Source organism: Dipodomys merriami, unplaced genomic scaffold (assembly GCF_024711535.1).
Source record: "Dipodomys merriami isolate MVZ:Mamm:240054 unplaced genomic scaffold, mDipMer1.0.p SCAF_2, whole genome shotgun sequence".
NCBI lineage: Eukaryota > Metazoa > Chordata > Mammalia > Rodentia > Heteromyidae > Dipodomys > Dipodomys merriami.
The window spans coordinates 46,398,842-46,413,929 of record NW_027203381.1 but is presented as its reverse complement, the minus strand read 5'-3'; the positions used below and the strand labels follow the sequence as shown (position 1 = coordinate 46,413,929).

The 15,088-nt window shown below is 40.3% G+C and overlaps 1 long non-coding RNA gene across 1 annotated transcript in view; it reads right to left on the bottom strand.

Annotated features, from left to right (window-relative positions):
- LOC138831617 (uncharacterized) overlaps positions 1 to 15,088 on the bottom strand; it is a 62,897-nt gene that overhangs the window by 17,797 nt on the left and 30,012 nt on the right. Inside the window, exon 2 of the long non-coding RNA XR_011373403.1 lies at positions 12,586 to 12,716. This is a non-coding gene — a long non-coding RNA (uncharacterized lncRNA). The remainder of the gene's footprint in view (positions 1 to 12,585; positions 12,717 to 15,088) is intronic.

Here is a 15,088-nt window from a genome sequence, read left to right as displayed (position 1 = left end):
CATGAAAAGCGGCTGAGCTACCCTCTACTTGCACTGTGGAGAAATATCTCTGGCATGCTGAAAATGGGACATATCTCTGTGAATCCGAGGATGGGTGATGGGAAATCTGGGCCTCAGCTGCACAGACTGCTCACTTGTATCACCTGAGGCCCAAGCACAGAGCTGACTCAGTAGGCTGGCTGGGCTCTGGGCCTTTGTGTTTCTTTCACTATTCCCAGAAGGAAGACCAGGGATTCGCTCTATGGTAAATTAGCCTTTCCTCTCTCTCATTTCTTTGATTTGAGTTAATATTAGGCTAAGCTGTAAACAAGCCAGAGGCTGGTAGCACGGGAGCTCCATGTTGATTTTTAGTTGGCACCATTGGGAGGCAGCTTTCTTTCTGTGAGCCTTAGGACCAGGGTTATGACACAACTAAGCACTGTGCATGATCACGCTCATCCTGTGGCTCAGGAACCTAGGGCCCAGGTGTCCCAACCCTCCTGAGGGTGGAGAAATGCAGTCTGGGAGCACATGGCACAGCCTGGGTCCCATAGCTGTCACCTCACATTCCTCAGTAAGGTCCTGGGTAGTAGTGGAGATGGATGCTTCATCACTTGATTAAGAATTTAAGAGCTTTAGTTTTCTCCCTAGCAATTCCCAAGAGGCTTCCTTCATTATTCCATTACATTGAGGAGATTCTCTTTGATTATGGGGTTTCCATCACAGGCTCTTAGTTTCAGGTAAAAACAGGCATCTTGGAGAAACAATAGAGATATCTATCTGTGTTAGTCAGCTCTGGCTTCTAAAAAAATACTGCAAACTGGTGCCTTAAACATCAGACATTGATTTCCCACCTTGTTTTGTCTGGAGACATGGAAGTCCATGATTAAAATGCTAGAAGACGCCGTGTGAGTGAAGGCCCTCTTCTTGGGTGGCAGGTGGTTGTCTTCTCCATGCAACCAACCTTGGTGCTATGATTTGCATATACTGCAAAACCTTGTCTGTTAGAAACTTGGTTCACTGTATGATGAGGTTGAAGTAGTAGAACATGTGTGTGCATGTGTGTGTGTGCGTGCGTGTGCTCGTGTGCATGTGTGTATGCATGAGCATGTGCTCACATGCCAATCTTGGGGCTTGAACTCAAGATGTCATGCTTTTGCTTAGCTTTTTCACTCAAGACTGATACTCTACCACTTGAGCCACATCTCCACTGGTTGCCGATTAATGGGAGATAAGTATCTCTCAAATTTGTATAACCGAGTTGACTTTTAACTGTGATCTTCAGATTTTAGTCTCCTGAGTAGTTAGGATTATAGATGTGAAGCCACCAATGCCCTGGAGGTAGTGGCATTTTTAAGAAGTAGGACCTAGGGCTGGGAGGGTGGCTCAGTGGTAGAGCGCTTGCCTTGCATGCCTGAGGCCCTGGGTTCGATTCCTCACCGCCACATAAGCAAAAAGAAAAAAGCCAGAAGTGGGGCTGTGGCTCAAGTGGTAGATCACTAGCCTTGAGCTGAAGAGCTTCGGGACAGCACCCAGGCCCAGAGTTCAGGCCCCACGACTGGACCCCCCCCCCAAAAAAAAGAAGTAGGACTAGTGGAAGGTGAATACAGAATTCATTTTTCCCTGTAGAGATTAATGCTGGTTTCATAGGCTGGGTTAGGTCTCATGGTGGGGAGTTAGCTCCTGTGAGAATGGGTTGTAAAAAGGTGAGCCTAGATCCTCCTGTCCTCTTGCTTCCTGTTGTACCATATGATCTCTCCCTTCTACTCATGTTCCTGCCGTGGTACCTTCCTCTATATTGTGATATGACTAGAAATCCTGGTCAAGAGCCATACAGATAATGCTACCTTACTCTCAAATCTACAAAGCTGTGAGCTAAATAAATCTCATTTCTGTATAACAGTATTCTGCTTCAGGCATTTTATTATAGTAACAGAAGACACATGAGGACACATGGTTAAGAACAGAGAGATAGGAAGCAATCTCTCTAGTGTTTCTTCTGATCACATGAGACTCTCAGCATGAAGATTCTACATTCAATAGTCTAAACAAATCATCTTCCAAGTCCCACAATTCTAAAGATTTCAGTTTGAATATGGTAGACAAACAGGGTTTACAACTCTGATCAAAGTCTAGAACCAGTCCCTAAATCCTGGTCACTATCTCCTGAATGCTGGGCACATTCACACCACTCAGCACTTTCTCCACTGTGTCCCCACAAATGAATAGTATGGAGACTTTATCAGTCACATGAATTTACCTTGGCTCAGAGACCTGTTGACGTTAAAAAAGCATTCAAATGTACCTTTCCAACAGCCCACCTGGGACATCTTATGACAGAGGAGAGGAGTGAGACTCAGTGAGTTTAAGTGATGTGGTCTTGGATACTAGTAAGTGGTGGAGAGCACTGAGAGTCACTAATTGTTGCAGGAGCAGGGAGTCATGGGTAGTGTGTTGGGCAGAGCACTACTTCCTCACCAAACAGAGGAGCCGGTTCAAAGAACCACACAGAGCCGAAATTTACTTCGAAGGGGTATTTTAATCAATCTCAACACCTAAGGTCCTGAACACAGATAACACAAGCAAACTCCTTTCCTAGAGTTCCCCTATAGAAAAATAAAAACAAAGAAAATGACCTGCCCTCTGGGGCATAGGCCAGAAAAAACAACCAAATCCTTCCAAGTGTATCTGGTAAGCCACAAACCCAAGTGGCCTAAAAGCTCACTCAAAATAGCCTGGGAGGGAAAACTTGGAGTCACTGCCCTCAATTAGCCTCTACTTCTGCTTCAGCAGAGCTGCTTATTGGTCCCTGGGCATCACTTGTCACTGAAAGGGGACAATGGCTGAAATCACTTTGGCTTTTGCTTTTTGCACTATGGGAGCATGTAGGATTCTGGGTGAATATTTTCCATAATTGGAGATTCCAGAGAACTACCACCAGCAGATCTCTGATACTACCTCACCTTGGGGAGATTTATGAGAGCCTTTCCATGTCATGATCCTTTTTTGCTTTTCTTTTCTCCTCTTTTCTTTTTTTGTCCAATATAAATATTACATCAAGTTACAACCACTCAAAAAAAACCATTTAAAGAGTTAAGGTAGCAGAAGAACCAAGGCCTAGCATACAAAGGACAAGAAGCTCAGTGTCAGGGATTTGCCCAGCAGTCCTTCTTCAAACAATGTCACAAATATCACCCCTCAAATCCCCAGCCACAGAAGGGGCTTGGCCATGAATCATTATGACCTCCAAGCTGAGTTCTGGTGGCTCATAACTATGATCCTAGCTACTCAGGGGGCAGAGATCTAGAGATCATTCATTTGAAGCATTCCCAGGCAGAAAAGTCTACAAGGCTCATCTCCCATTAAACAACAAAGAGCTGGAAGTGGAGATGTATCTCAAGTGATAGAGGACAGTCTTGAGTGTAAAGGCCAAGTGGGAGTGCAAGGTATTGACTTCAAACCCGAGTACTAGCACCAGAGACAGAAAGAGACAGAGAGACAGAGAGAGACAGAGACAGAGAAAGAGAGAGACAAGGAGATAGAGAGACAGAGACAGAGACACACAGAGAAAGAGACAGAAACAGACAGAGACAGGGACAGAGAGGCAGACAGAGACAGAGAGAGACAGACTCATAGAAAGACAGAGGAAAGAAAGGGAAGGGAAGAGGAGAGGAGAGGAAAGGAGAGAAGAGAGAAGAGAAAAATAAAGAAAATGACCTTAGAAAAGTCCTTCTTTGTTTTTCTTTCTGTATTAAAATGCCAGACAGCCTTAGTAAAGGCCATTAGACACCTGAAGGCTGCAACACTTTCTTCCTGAGCGATTGACTATACAATGGCCTTTTGAGGAAACAGACACAGAAGCAATGCTCATCTTTAAAGAACATGTGGAAAGACAGAGAAAATACTGTGTGCAAGGACCAAGAGATAGCAAGATTTTGCCTTCCTCTGTTGTCTCCTCAACAGACTGGGAACTAAAGTGTCTTGGATGGATAGACTCACACTATGGCCCTGCCAGCATTGTCCCCCCCTCCCCCGGAAGAATGCCAGCTGCCATTTGCTTCTTAATGAAAGGATACACAAGTCGTTAAAGGCTGGGAGATGATAGAACAGAGACTAAAGTTTTTCTAATCAGAACTAATCCCTCCAGGCACATAGCATTTGATACATGAAAGGCTTAATACTTGATACATCAAAGGCCTTCTCAGAAATTCTTTTGAGAAATCAAAAAAAAGTACTATGCTAATGAGCATATGAGCTCCATGGTTTTAAATGGGAACTTTTTTCTGGCTTGGGATAAACTTTTTATAACCTCATATGATTGACAAATCTTCTACATCTGTATTATTATTCAAGGTGTTCCAAGAGAACCAACTGGTTTCAGATACTTTCTCTGTCAACTTGCCAACCTCACCCTTCATGGATCTTCTAAGTCAAGGATTTGAGTGTCCTATTAAAATATACAGTACATTCCCACCAAACCAGCCCTCCAAAAGATACTTAAAGATGTCTTACACATAGAAAACCAAAAAGACCACAATAAAGGACAAGAAACTGCACCCAAACTGAGAATCCAAGAACGATAGGAAGAACCCAATTGTTGCAGCCCCCAAGAAAGTGGATAACCTGGCAGGAATTACCAAACACCTCTCAGTCCTAACTCTCAACATTAATGGATTTAACTCTCCAATTAAGCGACATTGACTGTCTAGTTGGATTAAAAAGCAAGATCCTTCTATCTGCTGCCTTCAGGAGTCACACTTGCCCATAAAAACAAAAACATTTTGAAAGTGGAAGGTTAGAACAAAATCTACCAAGCAAAGGCCCCCCATAAACATGCAAGAGTTACAATCCTAATAACAGATAAAATAGACTTCAAATTAAAATTGAGACGAGATAAAGGTCGCTACATACTAATGAAGGGATCTCTCCTTAAGGAGGATATTACAATTCTAAATATCTATTTGCCAAACAACAGAGCACCCAAATTTATCCAAGAAACACTACTTTTCCTCAAATCACACATAGATCCAAAAATATTAATTGTTGGGGACTTTAACACACCACTATCCCCACTGGATAGATCAACTTGGCAAAAACTCAACAGAGAAACTGCAGATCTAAACGATTGCATAGATCAACTAGATTTAACAGACATCTATCAAATATTTCACCCAGCAGCATTAGAATACACGTTTTCCTTAGCAGCACAAGGAAATTTTTCCAAAATAGACCACATTTTAGGTCACAAAGCAAACATCCAAATTCAGAAACATTGAAGTTATACCTTGCATTCTCTCAGACCACAAGGGAATAAAATTAGAACTCAACACCAAAAGCCACCAGAGAAAGTCCTGTAACACAGGGAGGCTGAACAACACACTATTGACTCACCAGTGCATTAGAAGAGATTAGAAAGGAAATTCAAATGTTCATGATATTCAACAAAGATGAACACACAAATTACCAGCTCCTCTGGGACACAGCAAAGGCACTACTCAGAGGCAAGTTTACAGCTCTGAGCTCCTACATCAACAAATTGGAGAGATCTGAAACCAACAATTTAATGAGACATCTGAACCTCCTTGAAAAAGAGCAGCAAGATAAACCCCAATCTAGTAGATGGAAAGAAATAATTAAAATTAAATCAGAATTAAATGAATTAGACTCCAAAAAACCATAGAAAGAATCAACAAAACAAAGAGTTGGTTCTTCGAAAAAATTAACAAAATTGACAGACCCTTAGCAAATCTTATCAGAAAAAGAAGAGAACACACCCAAATAAATAAACTCAGAGATGAGAATGGAAAAATCACCACAGAAACAACCAAGATTCAGAACATTCTAAGAAAATACTACTTAAACCTTTATGCTAATAAGTTCAAGAACTTGGCAGAAATGGACCTTTTCCTAGCAAATATCGACATGCCAAAACTAAACCAAGATGAGTCAAACCATCTTAACAGCCCCATATCAAACACTGAAATAGAAACAGCAATAAGAGTCCTCCAATCTAAGAAAAGCCCAGTACCGGATGGATTTACAGCAGAATTCTACAAGGCCTTCAAAGCAGAGATCACACCAATACTCCTCCAACTCTTCAATGAAATTGAAAGAGAAAGTTCACTACCGAACTCATTCTATGAAGCCATCATAACCCTCATCCCAAAACCAGGCAGGGACTCATCAAAGAAAGAGAACTATAGACCCATTTCTTTGATGAACATTGATGCAAAACTTCTCAACAAAATTTTGGCCAATCGACTTCAACAATTCATCCAAAAAAATCATACACCACAATCAATCAGGATTCATTTCAGGGATACAAAGCTGGTTCAATATACACAAATCAATTAATATAATTCATCACATCAACAAGAGCAAGGATAAGAACTACATGGTTATCTCAATAGATACAGAAAAAGAATTTGACAAGATCCAACATCCCTTTATGATGAAGGTTCTGGAAAAACTAGGAATCCATGGAACATTCCTCAATACAATAAAGGTTGTATATGACAAACCTACAGCCAGCATTATACTTAATGGTGAAAAACTAAAGCCATTTCCTCTTAACTCAGGAATGAAACAAGGATGTCCACTCTCTCCACTTCTCTTCAATTTAGTATTAGAATGCCTAGCTACAGCAATAAGACAAGATGCAAACATAAAAGTGATCCAAACGGGGAAAGATGAAGTAAAACTCTCCCTCTTTGCAGATGACATGATCTTGTACTTAAAGAATCCCACGGACTCCACTCCCAAATTACTCAAGCTGATCTGAAACTTTGGCAAAGTAGCAGGGTATAAAATTAACCCTCAAAAATTAATGGCTTTTCTGTATTCTAACAATGAGAAAAGCATGGCTGAAATCAGGACAGCAACTCCATTCAGAATAGCCCCACAAAAAATAAAATATCGAGGAATTAACCAAAGAAGTGAAGGACCTCTGTGATGAAAACTTTAAAAACCTGAAAAAGGAAATCAAAACAGAAGTTAGAAAGTGGCAAAACCTCCCATGCTCCTGGATTGAAAGGTTCAACATCGTGAAAATGGCAATACTTCCCAAGGCTATCTATAAATTCAATGTGATACCTATCAATATTCCAATGTCATTCTTCAAGGAAATAGAAGAGGCAATCCAAAAATTCATATGGAACAATAAAAGACCCCAAATAGCAAAAACGATCCTTGACAGAAAGAACCATGCTAGATGAATATCAATACCAAATTTCAAACTCTACTATAAAGCCAAAGTAATCAAAACAGCTTGGTCCTGGCACAAGAACAGACCTCAGGATCAATGGAATAGGATTGAAAACCCAGAAATGAACCCACAGACCTATAGCCATCTAATCTTCGATAAGGGAGCTAAAAAAATAGAATGGAAGAAAGACAGCCTCTTCAGTAAATGGTGCTGGCAAAATTGGTTAATCACTTGTAGAAAACTAAAGCTAGATCTCTACATATCACCCTGCACCAGAATCAACTCCAAATGGATCAAAGACCTCGGAGTCAAAGCAGACACTCTGTAAACATTACAGGAAGGAATAGGAGAAACCCTAGGTCTCCTTGGCACAGCCCGACATTTTCTTAAAAGAGACTCAATGGCTCAGTGGTAGAGCACTTGCCTTGCATGCCTGAGGCCCTGAGTTCAATTCCTCAGCACCACATAAGTAAAAAGAAAAAAGACGGAAGTGGCACTGTGACTCAAGTGGTAGAGCGTTAGACTTGAGCTGAAGAGCTGAGGGACAGCACCCAGGCTGAGAGTTCAGGCCCCACGACCGGACTCCCCCTCCCCCCAAAGAAAAAGACAGACTCAGAAACACAACCAAAGAAAAGTTGGACAAATGGGATTGCCTGAAATTGTAGAGCTTCTGCATGGCAAAGGACATAGCTAGAAAGATCAATAGAAAGCCCATAGATTGGGAAAGGGCTTCACTAGCCATATAACAGACAAGGGTCTCATATCTAAAATATACCTGGAACTCAAAAAATTAAATCCCCCAACAACAAATCCTCAAAGAAACAACTGCCCAATAAATAAGTGGGCTAAAGACTTAAAGAGAAACTTCTCTGAATAGGAAAGAAGGATGGCCAATAGACACATGCAGAAATACTCAACCTCCCTAGCCATAAAAGAAATGCAAATCAAAACAACATTGAGATACCACCTCACCCCAGTTAGAATGGCTATAATCAAGAACTCTAATAACAACAGATGCTGGAGGGGATGTGGACAGAAGGGATATAGGAGTGTTAACTTGTTGAACCACTTTGGAAAGCAGTATGGAAGTTCCTCAAAAGACTCCACATAGAGCTCCCTTATGACCCAGCAATCCCACTTTTGGGCATTTACCAAAATGATCACAAACAAGACTATATTAAAGCTACCAGCACAACTATGTTTATTGCAGCATTATTTACCATAGCTATGATATGGAACCAACCCAGATGCCCTTCAGTAGATGAATGGATCAAGAATAGGTGGTATATATACACAATGGAATTCTATGCCTCCATCAGAAAGAATGACATTGCCCCATTTGTTAGGAAATGGAAAGACTTGGAAAAAATTATATTAAGTGAAGTAAGCTAGGCCCAAAGAAACATAGGTCCCATGGTTTTCCTTATTTGCAATAACTAGTGCATGTCTGAGTCAAGCAGAAAAGGTCAGATAAGTTGATGTTAGGTGAAATGAATCCTAAGATATGTATTCAAATGTTTTTTTCTTTCTTGAGACTGTTTCTAACATATTTATAAGATGATTTCTTTGTTGCTTTGTATGTCCCTCCCCCACGGTATAACCCCTGCCTTCACTGTATTTGATGTTGGTATAATTTGTGGAGGGGAAGGGAAAAAACAATTTGTTTAAATAGGGATACAGGTGGACCCATTGCAACAATGAGATATACACGAAGTTATGTTGAAAATGAACTTTACAACTTTGGCATGGGGGAGTAGGGGTGGGGGGAGATGGGAAGGGATGGTAAGGGGAATCAAAGGAGGAAGCAACAATGCTTGATAAGAAATGTACTCATTACTTTGCCCATGTAATTGTAACCCCTCTCTCTGTACGGTATTTTCACAATAATTAATTAATTAATTAAAAAGAAAAGGTCAGATAATGTGATGTTAGGAAAATGAACCCTTAAATATGTATTTTAATGTTTTCGTTTCTTTCATGCATGTGTTTCTAACGCATTTATAAGATTATTTCTTTGTTGCTTTGTATGTCCCTCCCCCACAGTGTAACCCCCGCTTTCACTATATTTGATGTCAGTATAACATGTGGAGGAGATGGGGACAAACAAGTCGTTTAAGGATTCAGGTGGACCTGTTGCAACAATGAGAAGTACAAAATGTCATGTCAAAACCAGCTTTATAATGTCGGTGGGGGGGGGGAGGGGGGTATAATTGGGTGGGGGGAGGGGGGTAAAATTGGGTGGGGGGAGGGGGAGGCGGGGAAGGGAAGTGAAGGGTAAACAAAGGAGGAGGCTGCAATGCTTGGTAAGAAATGTATGCATTATCCTGCCCATGTAATTGTAGCCCCCCTGTACAGTATGTTCTCAAATAAAATAAAATACAATTAAAAAAAATAATTAAAAAGAATATAGAGAATAAAATAAATAAAATAAATAGCGGTTAGCCTTTTCTGTACTTAAAAAACTAAAAAAATAATAAAATACACTTTGCAAAGTTGGTTTCCAATATAGTCTCCCGTGAATATCTTTGTTGCAGTGGATCATCCTGTGTCCTTGTTTCATTGTTTTGTTTATTCCCCTTCCTCTCCCCAGGTTAGACATATGTATATACAAGATGTAGGGTATCAAAATTGAGTACAGTGACAACAGGGGTATGCCATAGGGGAAAGAACATACAAAGGAAACAACAACAGCAACAACAAAAATTAAAATCACATGGTATGTTTAAAACAGAGGGGGGACGGCGGGAATAGGAGTATGGGAGGTGGGGAGGGGAGGGATAGTGGGACAATAACAAGGAAAGGGGTAACAATGATCGACAAGTAGTGTACTCATTGCCTTACTCATGTAACTGTAACCTCTCTGTACAACATCATAACAATAAAATTAAAAAATTGTAAAGCAAAGGAAAAATATACACAAACAAACAAATATTATATTTACTTTGTCCCAGTGACAAAGGATAACGTACAATTACCCATTATATCATTGGGATGGACCTATTTGTTCTGATTAGCTCATCCATCTCTTCAGAGGCACTGAAGGAGGATTGGGAGCCATAATAGATAGCTTTAACAGGGCATAACTGGGCTGGAGAGGTTCACTATTTGAAGGGTTTTATCCTTGGGTAAGGAGAAAGCATCCAAAGAAAAAGGAATTGGGGTGGGGCGCCGGTGGCTCACACCTGTTATCCTAGCTACTCAGGAGGCTGAGATCTGAGGATTGTGGTTCGAAGCCAGGCAGGGCAGGAAAGTCTGTGAGACTCTTATCTCCAATAAACCACTCAGAAAACCAGAAGTGGTGCTGTGGCTCAAGGGTAGAGCCCTAGCCTTGAGCTGAAATGCTGAGGGACAGCACACAGGCCCAGAGTTCAAGCCCCAAACCAACAACAAAAAGAAAAAGAAAAAGAAAAAGAAAAAGAAAAAGAAAAAGAAACAGAAAAAGCAAAGCAAAGGAAAGGAAAGGAAAGGAAAGGAAAGGAAAGGAAAGGAAAGAAAAGAAAAGAAAAGAAAAGAAAAGAAAAGAAAAGAAAAGAAAAGAAAAGAAAAGAAAGAAAGAAAAAGGCAAAGAAATGGGGGGACGCTATGGAAGCGCATAGTGTCATAAAAACAGCTGAACCCTGATCAGATCATTCTCATATTTATGTGTATCTTTAACTTTGTTTTGATGGAGCTGAAGGACTCATTCTTGCTAAGCAGGCACATCTCCAGTCCCTTTCTACATTTTGGTTATTTTCAAGGTAGAGTCTCCCATTATATCTAGACTGGCCTGACCTGTGGTCTTCTTATACTGTCTCTGGAGATGCAACACGCATACCATGATGCCCGGTCATTGTGCTTCCCCAGTAGGTGGGATCGCAAGCACATACCCTACTCCCAGCCATTGGTTGAAATGATCTTGTGAACTTTGTGCCTTCACTGGCTTCAAAACATGACTCGTGATTCCTGATTCCCAAGAGATAGAATTTCAGGCTAAGACTCCAGGCTTGTCTTAATCCTATATTCTTGATTTGAAGACCCTGGGAGAAGTGTATTCCAGCTTCTACTTCCTCTAGCTTCTGATGATAATAGTGCTGGGCTTCCTTAGTATCTTATATAAGCTTTGTTTCATACTGGGCTTCCTTAGTATCTTATATAAGCTTTATTTCACACTAATTAAGTGATATCCTTTTTTTTTTTAAACGTGACTGCTCTCCTACCTTGTACTACCTCAAGTGATCAGAATCAAATTCTCTTGGCTGCCCGTACCTCCCCAATGCCTGCTCCAAAGCAGTTGCTTGAGAACTTTATCAAATGAAGAAAGCACGATCCAGTTAATTCTGCTATCCAGATGAAATGTGGATAATCTAGATCTTTCTTCCATTTCATCTTGAATAGAGTGCGTTGCTTCTCTTTGGCAGCAAGGACTGGTCAGCCGCCTTTCTTCTTGTGTGGACCATGTTCTACATTTGCTTCACTCTGTACCATGAGCTTAAGCAAACAGCAGGTTGATGCACCCTCCTCCAGAAACTACTGGCTTGCAACCAGTTAGTTCTGTACTAGGTAGGGTTTGGCTCATGCAATTCCTCAGTCCAGCACTAACACAATGTGAAAACCAACTGTTTCTCAGCTTACCTGTCACCTTGGTTAATGGAGACTGCTGACCACATCTGATCACATTTGACTTAACATGAAATTTCTAAAAAGTATTTTATATGGTTTAAAATTTGTATTTTCGAGTCTGAAGGAAGATACAATCATCCCTTGGTATCCATGAGGGTTGTTTCTCTGGTCCTTGCAAATACTGAAGTCTATAGACCCTTCATTCCTTTATATAAAATGGTATAATATTTACCTGTATGTACAGAACCAATGTTTATCTTCTTTCTTTAAATCTTCTCTAGATTACTGGTAATAACTCATACAATGTAACTGCCATATGAATGATTGTTTTGATATGTGATATGTGAATGATATGTTTTGATATGATAATGACAAGAAAAAAATCCCTTCCCCCTACATTTTTTTTCTGTTCTTGGCATTGAACTTGGCATGGACATTGTCCCTGAACTTTTGTGCTTAAGGCTGCTTTGAGCCACAGGTCCACTCTGGCTTTTTGTGGTTGATTGGAGATAGGAGTCTCAGAAGGTGCCCACCTAGCTCCGTCACTAAGGCATGAGACAATCATTGGGCACAGATGCTTATCTTTTGACTGTAACCCCTCTGTATATCAACTCTACAATAACTAAAAATAAAAATAAATTTTACAAAAGAGTCTCAGGAATGTTCTTGCCTGGGCTGGCTTTGAACCATGATCTTCAAACCTGATCCTTCCGAGTAGCTAGGATTACAAATGTGAAGCCACTGACACCTGGCTATGGCTTGGTTTGTAAAGATAGGTATCTCATTATGTAGACTAGACAGACCTCAAGCTCATGATATTCTAACTTAGCTTCTTGAGCACTGGGATGACAGACGTGGGCTGATCCTCAGTTGTCCGAATGAATGGATGCAGAGTTTGAGAATTGAGAAGGCCAATTCTATTCTTCATGTGAATCTATGGAAAGAAAGTTTGGTATCAAAGTCCACTGTGGCTCTTCCAAGTTTATGAAACCATCTAGACACAAATTTATCTACCTACCTACCTACACACACACACACACACACACACACACACACACACACACACACACACACACACACACACACACACACACACACACAAACTACCACACATACTACAAGCTTGCACCATCTGCTCAGGTGATCATGAATACAAATCTGTGCAAGCTATGATGAAAACAGAAAATGAGCATAAATGCATCTCAGCAAACATCACTCCCCTTGGAACATGAGGCAGGTGATTGGGAAGCCTAATGCCAGAACACAATTCCCCTCCCTGTTCCACCAAACAGAGAGCCTCAGGAGGGATCCCATCGCTGGCTCTTATAATGAGGCAACGTTTGGCACCCAAGGCTCATACCTTCCACTTTGACAGTGGAGCACTCTGGATCTCTGGGAAGTTCACTGCCTGCTACCTGCGTTAAAACCGTGGGACTGTGTCCTAGTGTCCACAAAGACCTACTGCCTTTCAAAAGAAGAGCTGTGGCCTTTGGTCCCAGTAAAATGTTTTCCTTTTCTAAACTTGGTATTTTTATTTCTTCTTCTAGTAGATTCTTTTGCATGGTGTAATGTGTCTGATCCAGATTGTTAAATATATTAATTTGTCTCTTTTCTTTTCTGTTTTCCCTTCTCCCCCCTTCTCTCTCTCTTTCGTATACTGGCACTTGAATTCAGAGCCTCATCTTGCTTAACTTTTTCTCTCAAGGCTGGCACTCTACCACTATTCTGGCTTTTTAATATTTAACTGGAGATAAGTATTCCTCAAGTGATTTTTTTGCCTATACTGGCTTCAAACCTCAACCTACAGATCTCAGCCTCCTGAGTAGATACGATTTATGGGCATGGGTCACCAGTGCCCAATTCCCTTATTACTTATTTTTCTTTCCTGATATTTTGTAGTGACAAAGAGTTGCCTACCAAATTCATTTGTGAGGTTGGAAGGTAAAAAATATTTTGTCCAATATATACCCCTTATTTCCCTTAAGAATTTAGAGTACCTTACCTCCTTGTTTTGGTTCCCAACCCTATTAAAAATAAGCCCACATCTTCCACCTATCTGTTCTCAATCCTTTCAAGCTTTAATCATAGCTCTGTTTCTGAAAGCCCTTCACACTATTCTCTCAAATGACATAAAGCTAAAAATTTGATTTAAAGTTCTCTCTGTGGAAAGCAAGGACAGATATGTGGAAAATACTTGTCATTTATCTTTCATATCAGGGCTTACGGAGGGTTGGGTATTGGCACTAACTCAACACAAGGTCTCTTGCTTGTCTATGTTGAGTGGTTTTACTCTTTGAGCAGTTAGAATTATCCTACTCTATTTAGAAATGCCAAGGACCCACAGGTGCATTTAAGATTATTAAACTTATTAAACTAGGCACTGGTGATTCATGCCTGTAATCTTAGTTGGTTTGTAGGCTAGATCTGATTATTTCACTTGAAAGTCAGCTTTGGCAGAAAAGTTCACTAGACTCTTATCTCTAATTAACCAGTGAAAAGTGGGAAATAGAGGTGTGGCTCAAGTGGTTGCCAGCCTTGTGTAAAAAAGCAATGAGAGTGAGGCTCTCTTGAAAATGAGAGAGTTCTGAAGACGTAGCCACTGCCAGATTGAATGGCTTATTTTTATTATTTTATCATTTATTTATTATCCTCTAGTGGTTGTACTACCATATAACACGTGCACTGTTATAAAACAAAGCAGTTTATGGATACAATTAATCTCCATCCATGTCATCCCTTAATGGCTTATTTTAAACAGAAGTTTCAGGAACTTTGCTGTCATGGTGCTTTTCTTTTTCTAGAATTTTGGCTTAAAAGGAGGGGTATATCTATATGGTTTTGCTAGAATCTCAAAGCTCATATTTTAGTAATATGTGCCCAAGACACTCTTTTAGTTCCTCTAAAGACTTTTTTAAACCTATAAATCTGATTACTTGTTGATGAGTTGATTTTCTCCTTATGGCATCAAGTTTACTGGTACCATCTTTCCCTCTCTTTTGGACCAGCAAAATGGAGTATTTAGTCACAATAAGAAGGAAGACTTTGCTTTGATATATTTTTCTTTCCTATAACTGGTACTTCTAATTTTGATACTTATTTGGCTAATACCAATTGACATTGACAATTGATTCTAAATGACAAGCATTATAACAGAAATATGAAGAAACCCCCACTGGAGGGGTGCTTTGTAAACTAAATTATGGTCAAAGGAGCAAAGCTGTGCTTAATAGTGTCCCCTGTGCTCCTTGTTCATTAGTCTATAAAATTAACTGTTTTCTGTACACTGAAGTTTCTACCCAGAGAATC